Genomic DNA, 21,745 nt, shown 5'->3' on the forward strand with positions numbered 1-21,745 from the left:
CATTCAGTGATGGAAAAAAACATTCAGCCTTTCTACTGTATCTTTCTAAACTGTATTTTCTTTAAGTCCTCAAAAAGAATCTTTCATGATGCTGCTTTTTTATACAATAAAACCAACTATGAACAGTCTTTAATTTGTGTTTGGAATGGTTCATGCATTTACATTAGAAACATCACCTTTGGGGCCATTGATCTGCTGCAGCTTTGAAATCTCAGGCAAGAATTCATTCATACACATCAACCTAATTTGAAAGAAAAGAAACTGCTTTCCTGCCCTCAGAATTATCCATCCAGGGGACTCCTGTTCTAGTACCTCTGGAGTGGAGTTGGTTTTTCAAAGGTAGAAAACTTTGCTATGGTAATCATTTAAGAAAATGAAACATACATAAAAAGAGAGTTGTTGCTTCTTAATGGGTCAATCTATAAAATAAATACATGTGTACATAAATGGCTGCTACTGAGAAGATGTCTAGGTAGCTAGATAGTATGGAAAATGGAAAGTAAAATTTTATTGAAATGTACTGGATAATTTCAACTAACAATTCCAGTCTTTGTAAATAATTATTGTATCAATAATAATAGCTAGCTCTTATATAGTACATACTACATCGTAGGTATTATTCTAGTTGCTCTATGTATAGTAATCATTTAATCCTTACAAGAATTCTGGGAGGTAGGTACTAATACCTCCATTTTACAGAAAAGGGATCTTTAATGAGCACAGGGAGGTCAGGCAACATCCCCAAGGAGAGAGGCTCCAGTCTCAGGTATATTAACCAATACAGTGGGCTATATAGTTATTTCCAGAATGTTCTTACAACAATGAAGTAATTTTTTATGTCTAAGATTTACTATTTGGCATAAGGAAAATTGACCACTTTGTTATATGCCTCTTTAGCATAGTTCAAAGCAGGCTTTCAGTGAATGTTGTGGGTGAATAGATGCATACATAAATGTCAACTGCCACAGGTTTTCTCTCAGTTGCCTCACTCTGTCACCAATAGTTTTTACCTTCCTTTTCTCACAGCCCACCCTCTACCCTACCAACTTAGTTAATGATACATTTATCCTGTCTTCCCTCTGCTCAGTCCTAAGCAACAGGCTTGTACTTCTCACCCCTCAGTGATTGGCCATTCTTGCTCAGATCACACAAAGGGAGCTGATAGTTCATTGAGAATGTGGGACATAAGGCAAGAACCCTAGAAAAAGCATCAGTGTAGAGCCATAGACACTGAAAAGAGGCAGAGATTGTATCCATTTGGGGAGCACAGGGACTTGTAAGACTGAAACTCTCTTGCCTCATCCTCCAAGTCTGCACCGGCCATAGGATGCTTCAGTCATTCATTCAACATTTATTGAGCATCTACTATATGACATCACTGTGCTAGGCACATACATAACACATTTATGAGAAAGACACTCTCTTGTTACTTTTCACTATGATTATTACTTCTCCCCCAACATCACCACAACTCACGTAACCTTATTCTTTTAATGTTTTCATTATTCATCTCCATATCTTATTGGGATTCTCTCTCTGGGAGTACACTTATTATCTGTATTGAGATCATTATTCATTTATTTACATATTAAGTAAGCACCTACTATGTGACACACACTGTTCTAGGTGCAGAGGATATGATGATGAACAAAGCAGAGAGCATTTTGCACTCACAGGCCTTATAATAACCGAAGTCTATCTATACTTGCTATCTTTTCTTCTCTCAGCTTCTTTAAAAGACATAAAATTATATAAAGTAATAATTATAACAATGTGTATTTTTAACTTACAGAGATGTAATCATTATAATACTAATAGCACAACAAATGGGAGGAGCAAATGGAGCTGTGAAAGAGTAAAGTTTCTAGATCTCACTGGAATTAAGTTAGTATAGCTCTAAACGAGGTTCTGATAAGTTAAAATGTATATTTTAAGTCCTAGAGGAATCACTCAGAAAATAAGTAAAAAAAATATATAGTTAAAAAATACTTAAAGGGCTATCCACATGCAGAAGAATGAAGTCAGACCTCTACCTCACGCCATAAACAAAAGTTAACTCAAAATGCATCAGAGTCCCAAATGTAAAAGCTAAAACTATAAAGCTCTTAGAAGAAAACATAGGCATAAATCTTCACAACTTTGGGTTAGGCTATGATTTCTTAGATGTGACACCCAAAGTACAAGCAACCAACAAACAATAAACTGGACATCACCAATTAAAAATGTTTATGCTTCAAAAGAGACCCTCAAGAAAGTGAAAAGACAACCTACAGAATGGAAAACATTTTTGCAAATTATGTATCTGATAAGTGACTTCTATCTAGAATCTATATTTAACTCATAATAAAAAGATAAAGAACTCAATTTAAAAATGGGCAAAGGATCTGAATAGACAGTTCTCCAAAGAAGAAATACAAATGGTCAATAAGCATGTGCAAAGATGCTCAACATCATTAGCCATCAGCAATGCAAAACCACAATGAAATACCACTTCATACCCACTAGACTGGCTAGAATAAAAAAGACAGATAATAATAAGTGTTAGCCAGGATGTGGAGAAACTGGAATCTTCATACACTGCTGGTAGGAATGTAACATGGTGTGGCAACTTGAAAAAAGAATCTGTCAGTTTTTAAAATAGTTGAATATAGTTAACACATAACCCTGCGATTCCTCTCCCAGGTATATACCTAAGAGAAATGAAAACACATGTCCACACAAAATTTATATACAAATGTTCATAGCAGCATAATTCATAATAGCTAAAAAGCAGAAACAACTCAAATATCCATCAACTGATGAATGGATAAATAAAATGTATATACATACAATAGAATATTACTCATTAATGAAAGTAAATGAAGTGCTGATATACGCTACAACGTGGACAAACCTTGAAAATATGCTAAGTGAATGAAACTAGTTTAAAAAGGCCATTGATTAGTGGTTGCCTAGGGTTTGGGGGGTGGGAGCACAGTTGGGAATGCTGGCTAAGCAGAGCAGCATTTCTTTTTAGGATAATGAAAATATTCTAAAATTGATTGTGATGTATGCACAATTCTGAATATACTAAAAACCATTGAATTGTATACTTTAAATGAGTGACTTGTATGGTATTTGAATGATATCTCAATAAAGCTGTTAAAATGCATTTAAAATAATTAAAGGAATTAAAATGTTACACTAGAAAATATTCACTTAATGCAAACTACCCAGCCAGCTGCCTCCAAATCTTTTTCCTACTACCTTGACCATGATTTTGGATTAAATATTACCTTCTAATTCCAGACCATTTATGTTCCCTTTCTGCCATTCACATCTCTAGAGGTCCACATCCTCCATCCAGCTCACATTCTTAACAGCTATCTCCACTTTCAGACTTTTATTTATATCTCACCTATTGGCCTTTGCCCAAACTGTCCAAAATGGCTAGAACAAAGAATTACACAATTGTGGAATGTTAGAAATAGGAGATACTTCAGTTCTCCTCTCCTCCCACCTCTTCGTTTTGTGGATTAGGAGACAAAGGCCCAGAGAGATTGCATGACTTGTCCATGGTTCTCAAACTACTTTGCTCACCTCCTCCAAAAAGCCTTCTTTGATTAAATGCCAACATTTCCTATCTTTCTACCCAATCTCTGATATCTTTATTGCACTACTGAAAGGTATCAAATGCATTGATCTCAAGACACCATTCACATTTACATTTAAATCTCACATCCCAGAGGGAAAAAAAGCAGCCCTTTTGTTTCCACAGCTCCATATCCAATGTCTCAGCTGCTGCAGCTTTTCCTTCTTCTGTTGTCAGGAACAATTCAAAATTCATACGAGCCTGGCTTAGCACCAGCTAAGACAAACTCCCTGATTTCCATAAAGGGCATTCCCTCAACTCATCTTACAGGAAATCATTCCTAAGGTTTTCAGAAAAGAGCAATTTAGTTCATATGAGAAATAGCATTTCTACAATTTTAAATGCTCTTAGAAAAGAAAATGGTAACAAAGGGTATTGACATTTCTTTATATAGGTTTATACTTATAGGTGTACCAGGATCAAAGAGCAAGTTGCTTTTTAATCAAATAAATATTTATCTTGATGAATAACCTCTGGGGTGATAGGAATTCATAAAAAATGTAGATATGAGCAGTCATTCTAGGCTTTACATGAAGAGAAAATACGTCAAAACCAAACTGGGCCTTCCATCTGAAGGGAGCCTAGTAAATAATGATGTAAATCCATTCAAGAACATGAGTTATGAAGTCAAAGATCTACCTGGCTGGGAAAAACAAAATAAACTGCTCTCTAAATAAGAGGAACGGTCTTCCTGTGTTTGGCTATGCCTTTGCTGCTCCAAGAACTGCTGGGCACTGGCGTCTATTCGGACCTTTGTGACTGACAAGAGAAAGGCAGATGTAATTAGAGTCGCTTTCTTCCCCAGAGCGGAACCAATCTGGGGCTGACTGAAGAAGAAGTGATTACACAATGTCGGAGAGGCAGTTTAAGTGTTGCCCTCCAGGGAGCCTGGAGGCTTTCGGGGCCAGTTCTGAGAATTACGCGCTGTTCCATGGTGCTTACTAATTGACCCAATACTTTTGGCTGGAAAAAATTTCCCCAAGGAAGCGAGTGAAAGTAGATAATGAGGATCTCTCATCTCACAGGGCAGTTGACGAGCAAAGCTTGAGCTCTAGAGGCTAGAAATTATTTAAATACATAAAACTGCAAAAAGATCACAGACTGATCACGCAAAGATTCCGAAGTATGCATCAAGAAGGTTTCTGCTGTGATTCTCAGCCCACAGCCTCTTCCCCCGCCCCATACTACTTTAGTTTGAATTTATAAATATAATTATAAAGACAAAGGGTGTGTAGGGGAACAACCATGAGGTCTATGAAATAGGCACATTTTATACTAGTAATCACTATTCATTTAAGTGGAGACCTATGCATATATAAGGAAAGATATCTGCAAAGTAGTACAGGGAAGTTCTGGATGCATGAGCACCCAACTATTAACAGGGAGGAGGAAAATGAAACTGGGGTGGAGATGGAGAATTCAAGGAGCTCTAGAACATATTACCCGGTATACTTCTGTGTGTGCTTTTGTTGTTATGCCTATTTTGACTATTTGTAATTACAACCGAGATTTTCTTGGCTTAAGAGCTAAAAATAGGCATTTTTCTCCACCAATATCTGGGGCATGTGGCCTATCTCTGATGACCACGTATGTAAAAGTGACTCATCCCTGATACAATAAACTGACCCCCCCACCTGAGATGGTCTAGTCCAACTCTCCAAAGCTGAGATTTTCTAAAGCTTTGAATCCAGAGAGACGGTGACTTAGAAAAAAATAAAATCTGGCACCATGTAAGTCAAGTGGTTGACATGGTGACACAGTCACTGACTATAGAATACACTCCCAAACAGAAGTGGATGCTCAAGTATTGCTGATGAAAATAAATGGCACTATGGGCACCCGTATCCTACACTGGACAGGGAAGGACATGAAGAGGGAACTAAAGCTCTATTTGACAACATTTCTGGTATGCACCCCAAATTTGTTTCTGTTTGTTTCTCTTGAAGTCAGGGCTTTGGGAATCCTGCAGAAAACTGTAATGAATGCTAGGCCCAGGATCATTGGGAAAATCCTCTTCCCAACTGTGTCCTTGATGCTTCCGAATATTCAGGAACAATCCCAGAAATATATTTAGCTGCTGCCTGGAACCTTGTTCCCAGACAGATTTGGGGGCTGGCAGTGGGTTAATTACACGTGACTTTGGGATAAATTCCTGTTTCTATCAGGCTGCATCTTCTCCTTTTGTCACTGAGTCCCAGTCGCAGACTGAGTGAGGGGACTCGGTTACCTTTGCACAGAGGAGCCATTTTGCCAGGGGAGGACAAAAGAGTGGGGGAAAGCAATGGGGGCCCCTGCTGAGCCCTCTCACCCTGAGCCAAGGTTGTGCCAGCAGCCTCCTGACAGAACTGTGCTGAGATCTGGTTCTGAGGATTTTAAGGTCTGTGAGGGATTTATTTGGGGCCCGCACTTGAGGGCATCTTAAAACACCTGTTGGAGCCCAGACCAAGTGCAAAGAATGCAGGACTTGGCAGGAGGAATAGACGTTAGAGGCATGCCTGCCCGGAAGGGACCTCTCACCACATGTCAGCAATGATGAGCAGTAATGCCCAAAGGCAGTGCATGACCACCACCCCGTCAGCCAAGACACAAATCCAGGTGCCATCCCAGGCTTCTGTCTTCCCCTCAGCCAGTCCTGTTGGTCCTCCCACTTCAATACCACCCAAATCCTATTACCCATCATCCCAACCAGGGTGGATCCTACAATGGGCAGAAAGCACATGCTTTAGGGCACCAGCAGACTAAGGGCATCAAAGAGAGGAGGCAATAAAAGTCTTAAATACTTTGGTATTTGGTTTCTTAAAATGCATTTAAACAATCATTATAACAAAAAGCAGAACTTGGGTTTGACTGGACTTATTTTATGGTTAACTTTGCCTAAATGATGAATTGCATGTGGGGACTGATGAGGAGTAATGGCTTCTAAAGATCTTAATCTCACCCTGTACCTACTTGGCTGAAACAGCCTTCTGACGGGTTTCCTACTTCCTGTTTTGCCCAGCTCAACTTTATTCTCCAGAAAACCACCTGCAGGATCTTTCTAAAGTGTAGATATTACTGCCCTGCTTAAAATTCTTCATTAAAATGGCTATAGGATAAAATTCAATCTCCATTGAATAGTTTAGAAAGTTTTTCAAGATCTGGGTCTTGATTTTATTTCTAGCATCATTTCTCATCTCCCCTGCTCTCACTGGCCCCCCTCCATATACCCTGATGGGGTTTAAGACTTGCTACCCCAAACTATAGCACATTGGTATATTGAATACTTTAAGCAGGAGGGTAACTCTGACTTTCTTCTCCCCTCACCCTTCTTCCCAGAATCATGTTATAAACCCTCGGGTGAGAGGTGCTTCCCTATATTTGGAGGAAAGAAGCATCCTTATCTCCAAAGACAAAGAGACACAGAATAGAATCCTAACAAACAGCCCTTGCTAAGTTTCCCCCAGTTTATTACACTAATCTCATCCTCTCTGACCTATCATATGCCTCCACAGCTGTCCACTCTTCATCAAACCTACCATAAAAGACTCTGTTTATTTGGGTCTTCATTTCCTTATGAAGGCTCTCCCCTATCACATAAAACTTATACTAACTAAATTTGTATGCTTTTCTCCTATGAATCTTTCTTTGTCAGTTTAATCTTCAGACCCAGCCAGGGACTCTGAGAGGTGAAGGAAAACCTTTCCTCCCCTACGACCCTATATTTGAGACATGTCAAAACAAATACTTGAGGTCCCATAAACATCCCATGCTGCTTCGTGCTTCTGTGTCTTTGTGCATGACATTCCCTCTCCCTGGACTGTTTCCCTTGACCCATTGCCCAGTGAACCTTCAACACCCTATGCCTCTGCGAGGGCTTCCTTGTCTCCCTTAAGTCTGTGGTGCTCTGAATATTTGATGCCTCCCTCTGCTGCTGTGTCTCTGTGGTATCGGAGTTGGTGTGCACGTCTCTGACTACCTGTCCGGACAACGAGGATGCTGAGGGCAAGGAGGACGTTCTGCTCACCTCTATCTCGAAGCAGTGCAGCATCTCATGGGTACCCAATCGTGCTTATGGAATAGATGAATGATTAAATGAATGATTATATTTTGTTGGTGAGCATAAAAATCATTTTAATTTTTTGTTTTACAAGAGGTTAATTCCATCATTTTTCTTATTTCAATCACTTAATGGTTGAAATTCTACTTATTACTCAAATTTAACTTAAATTCCCTTCCCTTCCCTTCCCTTCTCTTCCCTTCCTTTCCCTTCCTGGCCGTCCCATCCCATCCCTGCTGCTCTTCTCTTTCTTATATTCCAACCAGAGTTCAGCTCTTGCTCTGGTATTTCCCTCATGAACTTCGTGTTTTCTCTTCACATCTTCAAGTCCTGTCTGGTGTTTGGTTTACTTGTGTACACATTTGTTCTCCCTAGTGGAATGTGGGTTTTCATGGGGGCAGGTCCACGATTTTATTAATTTCAAGATTCTGAGCACCCGGTACCCAGGAGGGGTCCATAAATGCTAGAGAAATTGAATTGTACAGCTATTTTAAGGTAGTATGGGTCTGAGAAGACACAGAAATAGATATTTCTGTCATAAACATGCATCTCTGGCTGAAAAAAACAACACCACCTCACTGCAAACATCTGTTCTATGATGATGAAGAAGAAAAAAGCAAAAATTTAACAATACAACAACAACAAAAGGTGTTCTATTTTGAAACAAGGGCAGGCTTATTGCAAGTGCCCCTAACCAGGGCACCTCTGGCTGGAAAATTTCTGAAACGTTGTGGGTTTGATGAGTTGCACCATTACTTTTGTACAACATTCTAAGGTTTCCAGTAAAACACACCTCAAATGTGGGTAGACATTCCTAAGAAGGTTACTTGAATTGTAAGCATCAGAATGTTTATAGACCAGCATTTGCTCCAACCCACAGACAATACAAACAATCCAATTTTGGCTTCCCTTTGGAAAGCTACCAAAGTTAAAATGATCACTCTTAAGAGTAAAAAAGACTCTATTCCTCTCTGATTTTATTTTTAGGGTGTGATATGTTAGTAGCCTCCAGCAGAATTTGCTTTATTTTAAAGCATGAGAAATAATCTGCTCTATTTTCAAGACCTTCTTTGAACTTTCAATTCCTCCAAAACAGTTCTGCAAATATACACACCCATGCACTTGCCTGTGCCCTTCTCCTTGCCTTCTTTATGTTTACAAGTCCCCCAGGGAACCAAAGTCAAAACTAATTAGCAGCGAATTAAATCCCACCTCTAGGACACTAGTGTTTACATAGGGTTGCAAGGCGTCCCTAGTCCCTTTCCCCTCAAAGACTCACAGTTAAATATTCAGCTCTGAAGGAAAGTTCTAAGATCTGAATCAATTATGCAGTTTATTCCTAAAGTTTACCTTCCCAATCATAAAATATTCTTTCATGCCTGGGTAGCTTTACATACCCAGCTAGCCCCACCTGGAACACACTTGCTCCTTGTCTTATTCAGCCTTCAAGACTCTACCGAAATATCACCTTCTTTTTTTTTTTTCCTTCTTCAATTTTTAAAATTTTTTTTATTAGTTTCAGGTGCACAAGACAAAGTAATACTTAGACGTTTATCATTTATATCCCTCACACTGTGTGAACGCCCCTCTCCCCATCCACTATCCCTCTGACATCGCACAGAGCCATTACATTTCCACTGTCTCTATTCCTAATGCTGTACTCTGCTTCTTGTGAGTATATACATACATATGTATACATACATACATATATATATATATATATATATATATATATATATATATATATATATATGAAATTATAGTTGACATCCATTATTGTTCAGCTTCAGGTGTACAGTGCAGTGATCAGGCATCTACATCATCCCTGAGGTGGTCTCCCACATGGGACACGTGAAATATCACCTTCTTGATGTTTTCTTCTCTCTATTCACTCAGAGAAGGCTGAGACTCAAAAGGGCAGCAATAAAAGAATAAGGAAAGATCACCAAGAGCAAAGATATGTCATTAGAGACCAGGGCTGAGATCATCCACACCCTCGTGTTCCCAATTACTATGTATGGATATAACAATGAAAATGTTCTAAAAGCTACTTTAATTTAGCACTTACTACATATCAGACAAATTATGTAGATTCTAAGTTCTTTGAAAAACAAAAGCGATAGGGAAATAAGGCTGCAAAACACCAAAGATATCCTTTAGAAGGGAGGTAATAGCAAAAATGGGAGTAGGAAGAGTGGCATTGAAGAACGACCAACAATAGGTGGTGTCAAACCTATTAGGCCTGTGAAGAGCCTTTAGAACATCTTAGGATACAAACCCAGGAACAGGCGAGCTCAGCCTCGTTGCCATGCTCCTCTTTGGGCTAGATATGTCGTGAGGTCATTGAACACTGTAAAACAGCTCAGAACTTGGAGTGAAACAAGTCTTTTCCTTCCTCGTCAGTCTTTCTTCCCTCCCACCCATCCCGCACACCGTTTTCTCCGGCTGATCTTCCATACTGTTCAGGAAACACCTTCCCTCCGACAGAAATGAATGACAAGTTATTTTGCTGTGCATTCGGGGGCTTCATGGGCTCGTCTCACTTTTCCTCTGCAACGTTACTTCTTAACACGTCCCTGAACAGCCAACCAGAGGCTGCAAGCAGACTGGCTATTTCAGGATTTCCCTTGATCAGCCAAGCACACTCATGGACTTTTAGAAGGGCGAAGGCCCCCAGGATTATTTAATCTTTCATTTTGTATTCGAGAAACAGATCCAGAGAGGTAAAGACACTTGCTAGTTAGCGGCAGGGACAAGACCAGAACCAAATATATGTCCTTTGTCTCTTTCCATTGTGTCAGCCCACCAGGCAGCCCGACAGAATGAACAAATATCTAAAACAAATTGTTGGGGATTTAAAAACCAAGCTAAGGACAAAAATACACAGCTAGGTGAATATTTCTATTTGATATCAACTCAAAAGAAAATTCAGAATGTGCAAATATTTTCTCTTGATCAAGGAGAACTTTGTTACTGAACAGCTCAAAGTCACCCTCTACTACATGTTCCACAAGAGAATAATTTAGGAAATCATTGTTCTTCTCACGTGCAAAGTTTTTGTGGTATGTTTTGTAATAGCAAAAAAAAAAAAGTGCATTTGGCTTAATAAATATCAATGGCTTTTTATTTTGTGTCAAGAGTACTCAAAATGCTCTTAGGCCAAATCATCCCTGAACATTGTACTCCATATTATGAAGTGTTCATCACTCAAACGAAGGCAGCATTAAAACTTGTCTGTTAGTCTTTCAAAGAAAAGTCCCTGGCACATAAACTGTGTACTTTTCCATCTTTCAGACTGTGCCCGAGCCATTTATTTTTCACTGCTTGGTGTTACCTCTCCCCCCTGTACTTCATCTCCCTCCAAACCAGCTCATCCTCCTCAGTTCTCTCTCCTGTAAACCCAGCATGACAGCTGCCTGTACCACACAGGCTTTTACCACATGTAATCTGGGCTTGTTATTTATCTCGCAGTTGTATTCTAGCTTCCTTACTAGTAACTACTGTTGAATAAGAGCCTACAATAAGTAGCAAGTACTCAATAAGTAGGGTGAACATACAGAATTTGTCATTCAAATTTCTACTTTTGAGAATCAAAGTGGGTACTGGGACAACAGGGGTAAACGAGGGCTGTCCCTGACACACTGGGGCATACGGTCACCCTATCAATAAGTGACAGTGTGGCAGACATTGTAGACTGGCTCACTCAACATGTTTACTAACTCTCTTCTCCCTTCCTTGCCATATTCTGTTATAGAGGCTGGAAATTCCAACTTCTCTTTCTCCCTCACAGCTAGGGCTGGGCAGGAGACACGGTTCTGGACAATGAAACCTTAAGAAGGGGTTTCTAATAACGTGCTTCCTGATAAAATGGAATAGTTGTAACAAGCATGGCTCCTTTCCCTTTTCTTCCTGTATGGAACTTTTCTGGAGGTATACTGTGTTTCCCCGAAAATAAGACCTAACCGGAAAATAAGCCCTAGCATGATCTTTCAGGATGACATCCCCTGAACATAAGCCCTAATGCATCTTTTGGAGCAAAAATTAATATAAGACCTGGTCTTATTTTCGGGGAAACATAGTAATAGCCACCTAAAGACCATGAAGTGACAAATATGAAAGCAAAAGGAAGGATGGCAGAGCAGAAAGCTTGGAATAAACTAGGTCTCTGATGGCAGCTAAAACAAAGCTATCAATTGCCTATTACTATGCTTGAATTGTGTCCCCCTGAAATTCCTATGTTGAAGCCCTACCCCTCAATGTGATGGTATTTGGAGATGGGGCCTTTGGGGTGTAATGGTGTTTAGGTTAGCTTAGGTCACGAAAGTGGGGCCCTCAGGATGGGATTAGTGCTCTTAGAAGAGAACAGAGAGCTAGCGTTTCTCTCTCTCTCTCTCTCTCTCTCTCTCTCTCTCTCTCTCTCTCTCCTACATGAGGACACAGCAAAAAGGTGGCCATTTACAAGTCAGAAAGAGAGCTCTCATCAGAAGCAATCATGCTAGCACCCAGATGTCAGACTTCCAGCTTCCAGAACTATAAGAAAATGAATTTCTGTTGTTTAAGCACCCCAGTCTATGATATGTTGTTTTGGCATCCTGAAGTGACAAATACACCTATCTAGACCTCTTCTTCTGCAAGAAAACTAATTTCTTTTAGCTAAATAGAAAGGTTCTTTTATTACTTGTAGCCAAAAGCATTCTTAACTTAGAATAGCTATCATTATTTTGTTCTAATAACTTTATATATATTTTCTTCCATCCTTACAACAGCCCCAAACAGTGTGTGCAATTACCCTCATTTTTCAGATGAAGAAACTAAACTTCAGAAGGACTGGGTAACTTGTCCAAAGTTGAACAGGCAGTAAACATCAGTCTGATTACCAGTGCAGGCCTGTCTGCCCTCAGAGCCTGTGCTTCACACACGAGAGCTGCTGCTGCTTCACCCAGCTTGAGCAGAGCTGTGTGTCACAGGCAGTCTCCACTGAACAGGTGTAGCTAGAAAGGAGAAGGTGAAAGAGAGGTCATTCTTCCCTACTTTCTTGCCCTCACTCCCCCTCTAAGCAGTGTGAGGTTGCTGCCCTCTCACTCCACTACACAACACTCCTCCTACGTCAAGATGAAATGTCCAGTTCAGCAAGCATTATTTTTAAGTGTCTGTATGTTATGTCAATGGTCCGAGGTAGGGTTTCCAGGTGGGAATTCCTGCCCATTCTCAGGAATTTTTTTGCTTTCCCCTTTTCCCGAATCCCAAGATATAAACTGTTTTCTGTTCTCCACGATGAATCGTTTCCACAAAGTGACGGCCGATACTACCAACCACCTGGGTTCAAGGAGCCGATTTTCTGGATTTCCCAACCAACTTTTCTCGCGATTCGGAAACAGAAAAGCGAAAAAAATTCCTGAGAATGAGTGGAATTCCCACCCGGAAACCCTAGCGATAAATAGGAAAAATGTCTTAAGAGATACATTGTGAGTAGTACGTTTATTTCCCATTGTGGGTATTACTGGGTTCGAGGGGCCAATTTCCCCAATTTCCTGACCAACTTTTCCCGGGATTTGGGAATGGGAAAGTGAAGAAAATTCCTGAGAACAGGCGGGAATTCCTGCCCGGAAACCCTAGTCCAAGGTGCTTCCCAAAAGCTCTGTAAATGTGACTAAACCATCAACTAGTGGGGCAAAGTAGCTACATAAACAGATTATTTAAATGTAACAAAGCACAGGGCTAGAGATATGCACAGGAGGGCCGGGGGTGGGGGGGGGTGGACCGAGAGAAGACCTGGGGTATCGTGAATGTTCAGACTTCCTGAAGGGGATGAGGCCTGAAGGAATTTGCCTCTGTGATTAAACAAGTACTGAGATAAGAAAATGTAGGTCATGGAAAGTGAAATGTGGGTTTTTTTTAATGTACTATTGAATTTGAGGCATTTCAAATTGGGGAAATCCATACCTCAGTACCGTTTACAGGAGCTCAAGAATTGGTGCTGATTATTATGTCCGAGGGGCATTTGTCTAAATTTGAAGTGCAGAAAAGTTTAAAAGGCTTAAAAAATAATCTTCATGATTAAATATGATCAGAGTGTATTTTATTAGCCAAGAATGGAACTGATATTCTATATTTGAATTTTTGTCTCTGTTCTGACAGGCAACATTCACCCAGCAATCTAACATTGAACAAAAAGGTTTAAGTCACCAATTTGCAACTCTCACTGAATTGTCTAGCAATGAGACAAACAGGTTTAAGCCTAGAGTTCACTTACTTACCTTTAAAAATGTTGCATCCTCTGTTCTGTTGATATTAACCAAACTCAATTGTTTTAGAGCTTTGGTAAATTAAAAAAAAATGTTTTTTAAAATTTTATTGGGGAACAGTGTGTTTCTCTAGGGTCCATCAGCTCTAGTCGTTGTCCTTCAATCTAGTTGTGGAAGGCACAGCTCACTGGCCCATGTGGGAATCGAACCAGCAACCCTGTTGTTCAGAGCTCCCGCTCTAACCAATTGAGCCATCCAGCCACCCTGGTAAATCTTTTTTACTCTCCTTGATAGACAGTAGTCACCAAACCACAGAATGCTTCTCAGCTGGATGTGATATGCTATACAGAAAGAGTGACTCTTAAGGAAGCCTGTTTAGGCAAGACAGAAGCACTCTTCTTCACCTAAATCACCTTCCGAATCTCTCCATCCAAAGCTAGCCACCCCACCCACATTCCTCTCAATGACATCTCTGCTTTTTAGGGAGGTAGTGAATTTTCTAGCACATGCAACATGATAGAACATAAACCCACTAACACAAATTTGTCTCAATGTTACATGCAGTGCTCTCAAGAGGCACGAAAACCCTGAAAACGTTTCTAAGTGTCTGTTTCTGACCACACATGTTTTGTCAGGTATTGTGAAAGGGCCAAATTGGGTCAGATCTCTAAAAGGAGATCGGAGAGATCAAAGTAGGCCAACAAAGGGCAGCCACCAAATTACTCAAAGCTAAAAGTCCTGAGTTGATGCAATCAACAATAATCAACAGGTGACACGGAGAGGTAACCAATAAAATGGAATAATTTCCCAAGTATGTCTACAGCATTAATTTTCCAGAGGTGCAGGGTACAAGTTTCTAGGGCCCACTAGGCAGATGAATGTAATCCATAGATTACATAGTTAATCCATACCTGGTGAAATTTCATCAAACAATGAGAGAATCCTACAAGGTTCCAGAGAGAAAAAAATAGATTTCATGCCAAGAATCAAGAATCAGAGGTCATTGAAATTTCAGCAACACTGGAAGCTAAAAACAATGAACCAGTGACATCAGAAATTTGCGGAGATTAATTTCCAGCCTAGAATCCTATACCCAGCCAAACCACCAATTAAGTGTGAGAGTAAAATAAAGACATTTTCAGATATGCAAGGTCCCAAAACTACTTCCCATAACCTTATCTTAAGAAACGACCAAAGCGGATGCCCCATAAAATGAAGGCATAAACCAACAAAGAGGAAAACAAGAGAACAAGGAGAACAGGGAATCAGCACAGAAGGAAAGTGAAGGGAACTCTCAGAATACCAGTGTGTGTGTGTCAGGGCTAGAACAGAACTGGTTCAGAAGGGGGAACTGAAGGCTCCATTTTGGAGCATTGGGGTGGGGTGGGGAAAGGAACTAATGATTGTCTCATGCATTTCATTGTGGGGAAAATACCAAGTAGAGAGGTGTTTTACAGAGCTGCTAGAATATTTGGGAAGAAATAGCAATAGGTTCCTAGAAATTAAACAAATTAAAAAATAATTATTTTTTCCAAAAATGTTGTACAGAAAAAGAAATACAATCATAGTTCACAACCTGGCTCTGCAGTGAACAATAATTACACAGTCATAATGCAAACTCAGTATTGATTTTATGAAACTTAGGATATCACTTGTGAGAGGCGCTATAGGACAGAATTTTCCAGTGAGACGTGTGCAAGCTCTTGTCCCCTGCAACTCTTCCCCCTCACTTTAGCCCTTGATTCCTTTTCCTTATTCACCTGTATAAAAATCCAAACAATAGCTACTAATCTGCAAGAACAATTCCTCCCTCTCCCAACTGTGGGTCAAGGAGCCATCCTTGACCAACTGTTTCTGGAACTAGCTCAATTTTGGCTCCCCTGGCTAAGTCCTAAGAAACATTTAGCCCCAAATCAGATGCTCCTAGGAGCTTTCCTATGCCCGGCATGTTCAAATAAAGGGTTATACTGATGGTACACTGGCTGATTTTCTTCCACCAGCATTGTTGCAGAAATAAAGTGAGGGGGGAATAAAATAAAGGGAGGAAATTGGAGGGCGTGGAGTAAGAGAGCTATATCCTCCCCTATAATATTAAGAGAAAGTATATAGATTCTGTCTAAAATTGACAAATCAAGGACCAGCCATATAAACAAGTTATTTGGAAACAAGGTAGTAAGTAATACAACAGCTAAGAGCAGAGAGTGATTGGATCCAAGGAGAGGAACTGTCATTTTTGATAGAATCTTTTAATATGCTCTAATTCATAAAATTGGATGAATGCATTATTTTGATAACAATTTAAGCAACTTTTTAGAAGTAAAAACTTCCCATTTAAAGAAAAAAAAAAGCAACTACATAATCAAGTGTGTCTACAAATTATCCCAATTAAATGGTCCCAATAAATAGAGAAGTAGAAAGCGTTGGCGGCTTGAGGACTGGGTAGCAGGAGGCCTAGTGAGCAGCTCTTTGGCAGACCTGAGATGGAAAGCTGCCACAGCCCACACCACTGCGAGGGGAGGTAGTGAGGCCGAGTGCATTTCAGTCTGCCACTCAGGCCTCCCAAGTCAGAGGATTTTGCTAAATGGGATACCAGGGCTTTTTGGAAAAGCATCAAGTTCACTGTTCTTCATGGAAGATGAAGAGAAGAGTTGTTTTTAGCTTCCTGTTCTCCAACTTGGGTTTCTTTCTTTTCTTTTTCTTTTTTTTTTTCCTGTGCAACTCTCTTTATACTGGCCTATTTTTCTTTTACTCTTTCCCTTAATCTGTGAGTTTTCTTCTCACTTAAGATTCTTTTCCCCCCACAGCTTTATTTTTCTCTCTAATCTTAAATTCTTCTTGCCATCCCCAACCTGTCTCTCTTCTCACCGCCATACTCTCCAAGTCTTGGCTGATACATTTGTATTTTTGTCTCTTAATTTTCCAAGTGGTTAGCTGAAATGACTGGAATCTTTTGAACGCAGCTTGCCCATCTATAAAACTGGCTAATAATCCCTGGTATGTTGTAAAATAATGGCTGAGCTATCTTTAAAGTTCTTGAGAGAAAATAATTTAAGAACTATGATCTGCTTAATTCAAATTGTACACTATTGTGTTCATAAGTAATTTGGATTGTTCTTCTCTTGAAATTCATAACTGCAATTCTAGAGAACTTTTTTCTAGAATGACAATAGGAAATGACAATAATAGAATGAAACTACTTTTATAGTTCATCTTTCAACAACCGAAAGAAAATAAGCCAATAAATTAAGGCTCTTTAGTCCCTAAAGAAATACCGTAATGAGATTCAAAGAATGAAGTTGGATTTCACAATATTTTAATTGTTAAGTTTCTCAAGCTGGAACTATATATTTCATTGAAAATTTTAACCTACTAAGACAAAATCTCTTCTTTTAAAACTGTAAGTCTAAGGGCTTTCAAAGTTTCCAATCATATGTTATCAATGTATAAAATTGATTCATAGGATTCATCGCTCAGAGATTGTGGATGTGTAAATAATTATGATTCTTTAAAGGCACCAACATTTGCTAATTAAAGTATCTGAATGGTACCACTGCTTTCCCCCAAATGTATCCATTTTAACTGAAAACCTCAGGTTAAACCAAGAGCATTGAGGGCTCTATGGCCTATCTGTAGTTATTACTGGAAAATTTAGATTTCATACAAGCCTGCCTTTATTTTAAATGCACTTAGTTATTAGAAAAAAGCACATACCTCAAACTAAAAATCCAATCCACATTTTTCCTAGCACAGAAGGAGGCCTCTCTGAAGGTTTTTCCAGTCTTACCACTTAACAGTGGTCAAGCCAAAAATAAACCCATGAGGGCTTTACTAGGCAAATTCAACAGCACACAAAACAGTAGTGCATGGAGAGCTGGACTTAGCTTTTTCCCCATTAGCCTCTTTCTGGGACCCCCCACCCACATTCCCCCATTTCCTAATTAGAGAGCTAATTAGGATTCCAAATTTAAATGCTAAATGGGGAGGGAGATCTGGTGCCAGGCCAGAATCCCTTTCCCATCAAACACCCTCCTCCCTCCTCTCCTGTTAGTGCAGTGAACTGTGGGAAGAGAGCTGGGCCAGCAGGACTGGTTGGCTGGAGCGCAGTGTTTACTTTCAGTTGTCTGAGAGGGAAGATCTATTTTACAAGTTGCAAACTGAAAAAATAAAATTAAAAAGAAAAAAAAAAAACACAACATGCTTTGGACTTTTAGTACTTTAAGGAAATGAAACAGTATTTTATAAGCTCAATTATTATTACCATGGTGACATGAGGGGACATGAGGAGATCTCAAGAACAGCTCCTGGTTCCAGCCAGGCTGCCTCTCAACAGTGCAGGGAGACTTCTTCAGTTACCATGGCAACCAAAAATCAGTGCTTTTGCAACACTAACAGAACCCATCTTTTGAAGCACTTCTGTGAATCACATTGAATACTGATGATGCAAGCTTGAGTGATACATATTTTAAAAAAAAAACAAAAAAAACAAAACACCATATTGCCATAAACAAACACTCGTTTTAGATTCCCCTTTGAAATATTGACTTAACTTGGAATAGATTTTTCGGTCTGGTTTTGTTTGTTTCCCTTTTGGATTCCTGCAACCTCGAATGCAAACGCGATTTAATTTCCAAACTTGTCTGAATTGCACGGGGTAAGAGCTTAGAATGTGGTTCCTTCGCTCTCATTTTGAACCAGGATGAGGAATAGGATTGGGGGAGGGTGGGTCTAACAGAGAGCCCTCTTGTCTACTAAACTCTGGAGGACGAAAATGGGGTGGGGGTGGAGCGGGATGTGGCGGGGCTGGGGCGAGGTAGGGAAGAAGGAAGGGAAAGAGGAAAGGAAGAAAAAAGTGCAGATAGCTGAATGTTCGCAGCCCCTATTAGTGCTAAGAGCACCTTTATCTGTTGTCTTGACCTCTTCATCTGCCCAGAGTTGTGTCAGGCACACAAAAGCTGATCAGAAATGGCATTTTAAAGACCCTATTGCGATCCTCTCCTGGTTGTTATCGCCAAGTCCTGGAGCTCCTAATATTCCTGAAGGGACATCCGGAAAGAGGAGACGAGGTTCTTCCTTACTTGTACAGTCTTTCCAAAAAAGCACCTTTCTTTAGGGAGCGTCGTGGTGTGGGGCGTGGAGAAGGTTTCGTCCCCTGGGCCACAGTCCTTCGCTGTCAGTTCCCTCCACTGCCAGCCCGGGTCCCGCAGGTCCTCAGCCCTCTCACATACTCTGCGGATTTGTACTGGAGCCTCGGGGCCTTTGGTCCCACGCACCAGGTGAGCACCGGGCGAGACTCTAGGCTGCCCTCCTCGGCTCTCGGGTGGCGCGCACACAGACACGGGTGCCCGCACAGACCCAGACGCGGGGAGACACCACGTACCCCTGGGCGCCACACATTACACAGGAACCGGCCACACTCGCGAACACACCGCTTCTAACGCCCTCTCGTCCGACGCGCCGAAGGGCCTGGGACAGGGACGCCCCCGAGGAGCAGCAAACCTCTTCTTGACCCCAACTCACCCAACCGCCCGCCGGGAGTGTATCTCCTTTGCCCCTGGGGTCGCAGGGAGGAAAGGCGCCCCTCCCCAGCCACGCAGGTCTGCAGCCTGGTGGAGGGAAGCGCGGGTGGGGTAGGGGTGCTGGCTGCCAGCCCCGCGGCCCTCACTCACCTTCCTGGCGAGCCCGGCTCGGGCCACTGCGTGGCGCCCCGTCAGGCGCTCGGATGTTTGGCGCTGGAGCGGCCGCGGGCGCAGACGGTGCGAGGGTGTCGCGGGCCGTCCGACCGCGGGAGGCTCCTGGAGCGGTCAGGGGCGGCGGACCTGACTAACAGCTGCGGCGGCAAACCCCGCCCTCTGGCGGACTGGGGCTCCACAGCGGGGACCGAGGCGTCCCCCAGCGTTTCCCGAAGGACCAATCCGGAGCTGGGGGTTGGCTCGGGGAAGGGGTGACGGGGTGGGGCGGTCGGGCAACGAGACGCGGGCCTAGACCTAGTAGGCCGGTTTTATAGGCAGCCAGGAGAGAGGGGCAGTAAGGAGGGGGAGGCGCGGCCCGGGGACACCCTTTGCAGATACTCTAGGAGGGGGATTTGGCCCTGCCACAGACAGCACCCTTCCTAGAGCATGAATTGGAAGCGGAGACACAGCAGAAAGAGGGTTGACACAGCTCCCGTCAACTCACGCTTCCAACTGAGCCATTCCAGCCTCTTGATCAGATTTCCGTGTCTTTGGGAGACTACGCGATCCAGTAATTCTCCCAGCAGGACAGGGGTTTCCAGCAAATCATTGTGACAGCTCCTTCGGGTGAGTCTAGCAACTCCTAGGCTCTGCAGAGAAAGATGCTAATGCCACCCCCTGCTCGGTTCCTCACATATATTAGGCCAGGTTCATTTGGTGCCACTTAGGCAGTGAGTGGATCCCTAATCTGCTTACTCCTCAGCTGTGACCCTCGGTTAGTTATAAGTGCCAAATATTTTTCCAGTTTACAAACAAGGAAGCCAAGTCATTGGGTTGAGTGTAGAGCCGGGAATGCAATTCACAGAATACTAAAATAAAGCATAGAGGTTATTTATTGAAGTTCAAGTCCTTCATTTTACAGCGGAGGAAACTGAGGTCAGAGAAGTCAGTTAGCAAGGGTCACACAGATGATTAATGGCAAAGCCAAGACTAGGTGCCCTAAGTCACAGCTCAGTGAGCACTCTTTCCACCTCCTCATGCTGCTGGACCCTGTAGTCATGATCACCAGGGCAATATTTACAAAAGCAAAAGTGCTGAGGAGAAAAATAACCTAAATTTAATATCCTTTTATAGTAGAAATTAGGGAACCCAAAGATTCTTTTCCCTCCTCTTTTCCAGGCACTGTTGTAAGTACTTTTACACAGAGTAACTGATTAAATACTCAAAATAATCTTATAAATTAGGTACTCTTATTCCCATCCCCATTTTGACAGAAGAGGAAACTGAGGACCAGAAAGGTTAGTTGACTTGCTCAAGATCACCCAACAGTCCAGTGCTGGGGCTGGAATTCAAACCCAATCAGTCTGATTCCAGAATCAGTTTTCCTCTTTACCACCCTCTGCTGCCTCTTTGTATGATGACTAAAGGGGCCAGGAACAGGAAGGGCAAGAAATAAAACCTTGGACAGCTCCATGGATTGGCCATTGAAAGTGGCAAGAAACCAAGAGAACCTGGAATGATTGCTTGCTTGGTTTATGAGAGTGGTCGTCTACTTTTGTAGATAAAGGTTCTCTGTGAGAAAGGTTTGTCTTTAAAGGGAGGCGCTCTCCTCAAAAGACAAGAGGATTTAAATACAAAAAAAGGTAATCTTTAATCGTGCATACCATCAGTCTGTTTTCTCTCTAAAGCAATAAAATACTGGATAAAACATTGCATACTTAAAAAATATAATATAAAATACTCTTTGAAGTCTATAACATGGCAATACAACAGGATAGGACTTCATACGGAAACTGCCTAGAAACCAAGAGCCTCCAACACCCAACCTGGCATAGACTCTCTCATAGGCCCTCATAGAGCACCATGGAGCAAAGCTGATGCTAGGTTCTAGGGATGGAAAAGGTTACTGAAGACTATCACAGGAAAAGGAAACTTAAAACTCAGCCTCAGAAACCATTTCTAAAGTCCATTGGCCAGATTCCATTCCACAAGCGCCCTGTACCCCCATCTCTCTTGCAGCCATTCTGTTAGGGCCTGTTACTTGTCAGGTCAGAAACTTTCCTTCATGTTGTCCCTTCCCTTTCAAAGTCTTGGGACCCCCAGCCATATCCAACTAACTTCACATTCCATTCCCTTCACTTGAAAAATTGTTTTTCTCCTAGGA

General features: G+C 41.5%; 1 protein-coding gene across 1 annotated transcript in view; it reads right to left on the minus strand.

The window, feature by feature from the left end:
• The window catches only part of NIM1K (NIM1 serine/threonine protein kinase), a 61,937-nt gene extending 42,166 nt beyond the window's left edge, over positions 1 to 19,771 (minus strand). Inside the window, exon 1 of the mRNA XM_074328960.1 lies at positions 19,579 to 19,771. The gene's annotated coding sequence lies outside the window, so the exon portion shown is untranslated. The remainder of the gene's footprint in view (positions 1 to 19,578) is intronic.
• Positions 19,772 to 21,745: the final 1,974 nt, after the last annotated feature.

The sequence above is a fragment of the Rhinolophus sinicus genome, linkage group LG03, assembly GCF_036562045.2.
Source record: "Rhinolophus sinicus isolate RSC01 linkage group LG03, ASM3656204v1, whole genome shotgun sequence".
Classification (NCBI taxonomy): Eukaryota; Metazoa; Chordata; class Mammalia; order Chiroptera; family Rhinolophidae; genus Rhinolophus; species Rhinolophus sinicus.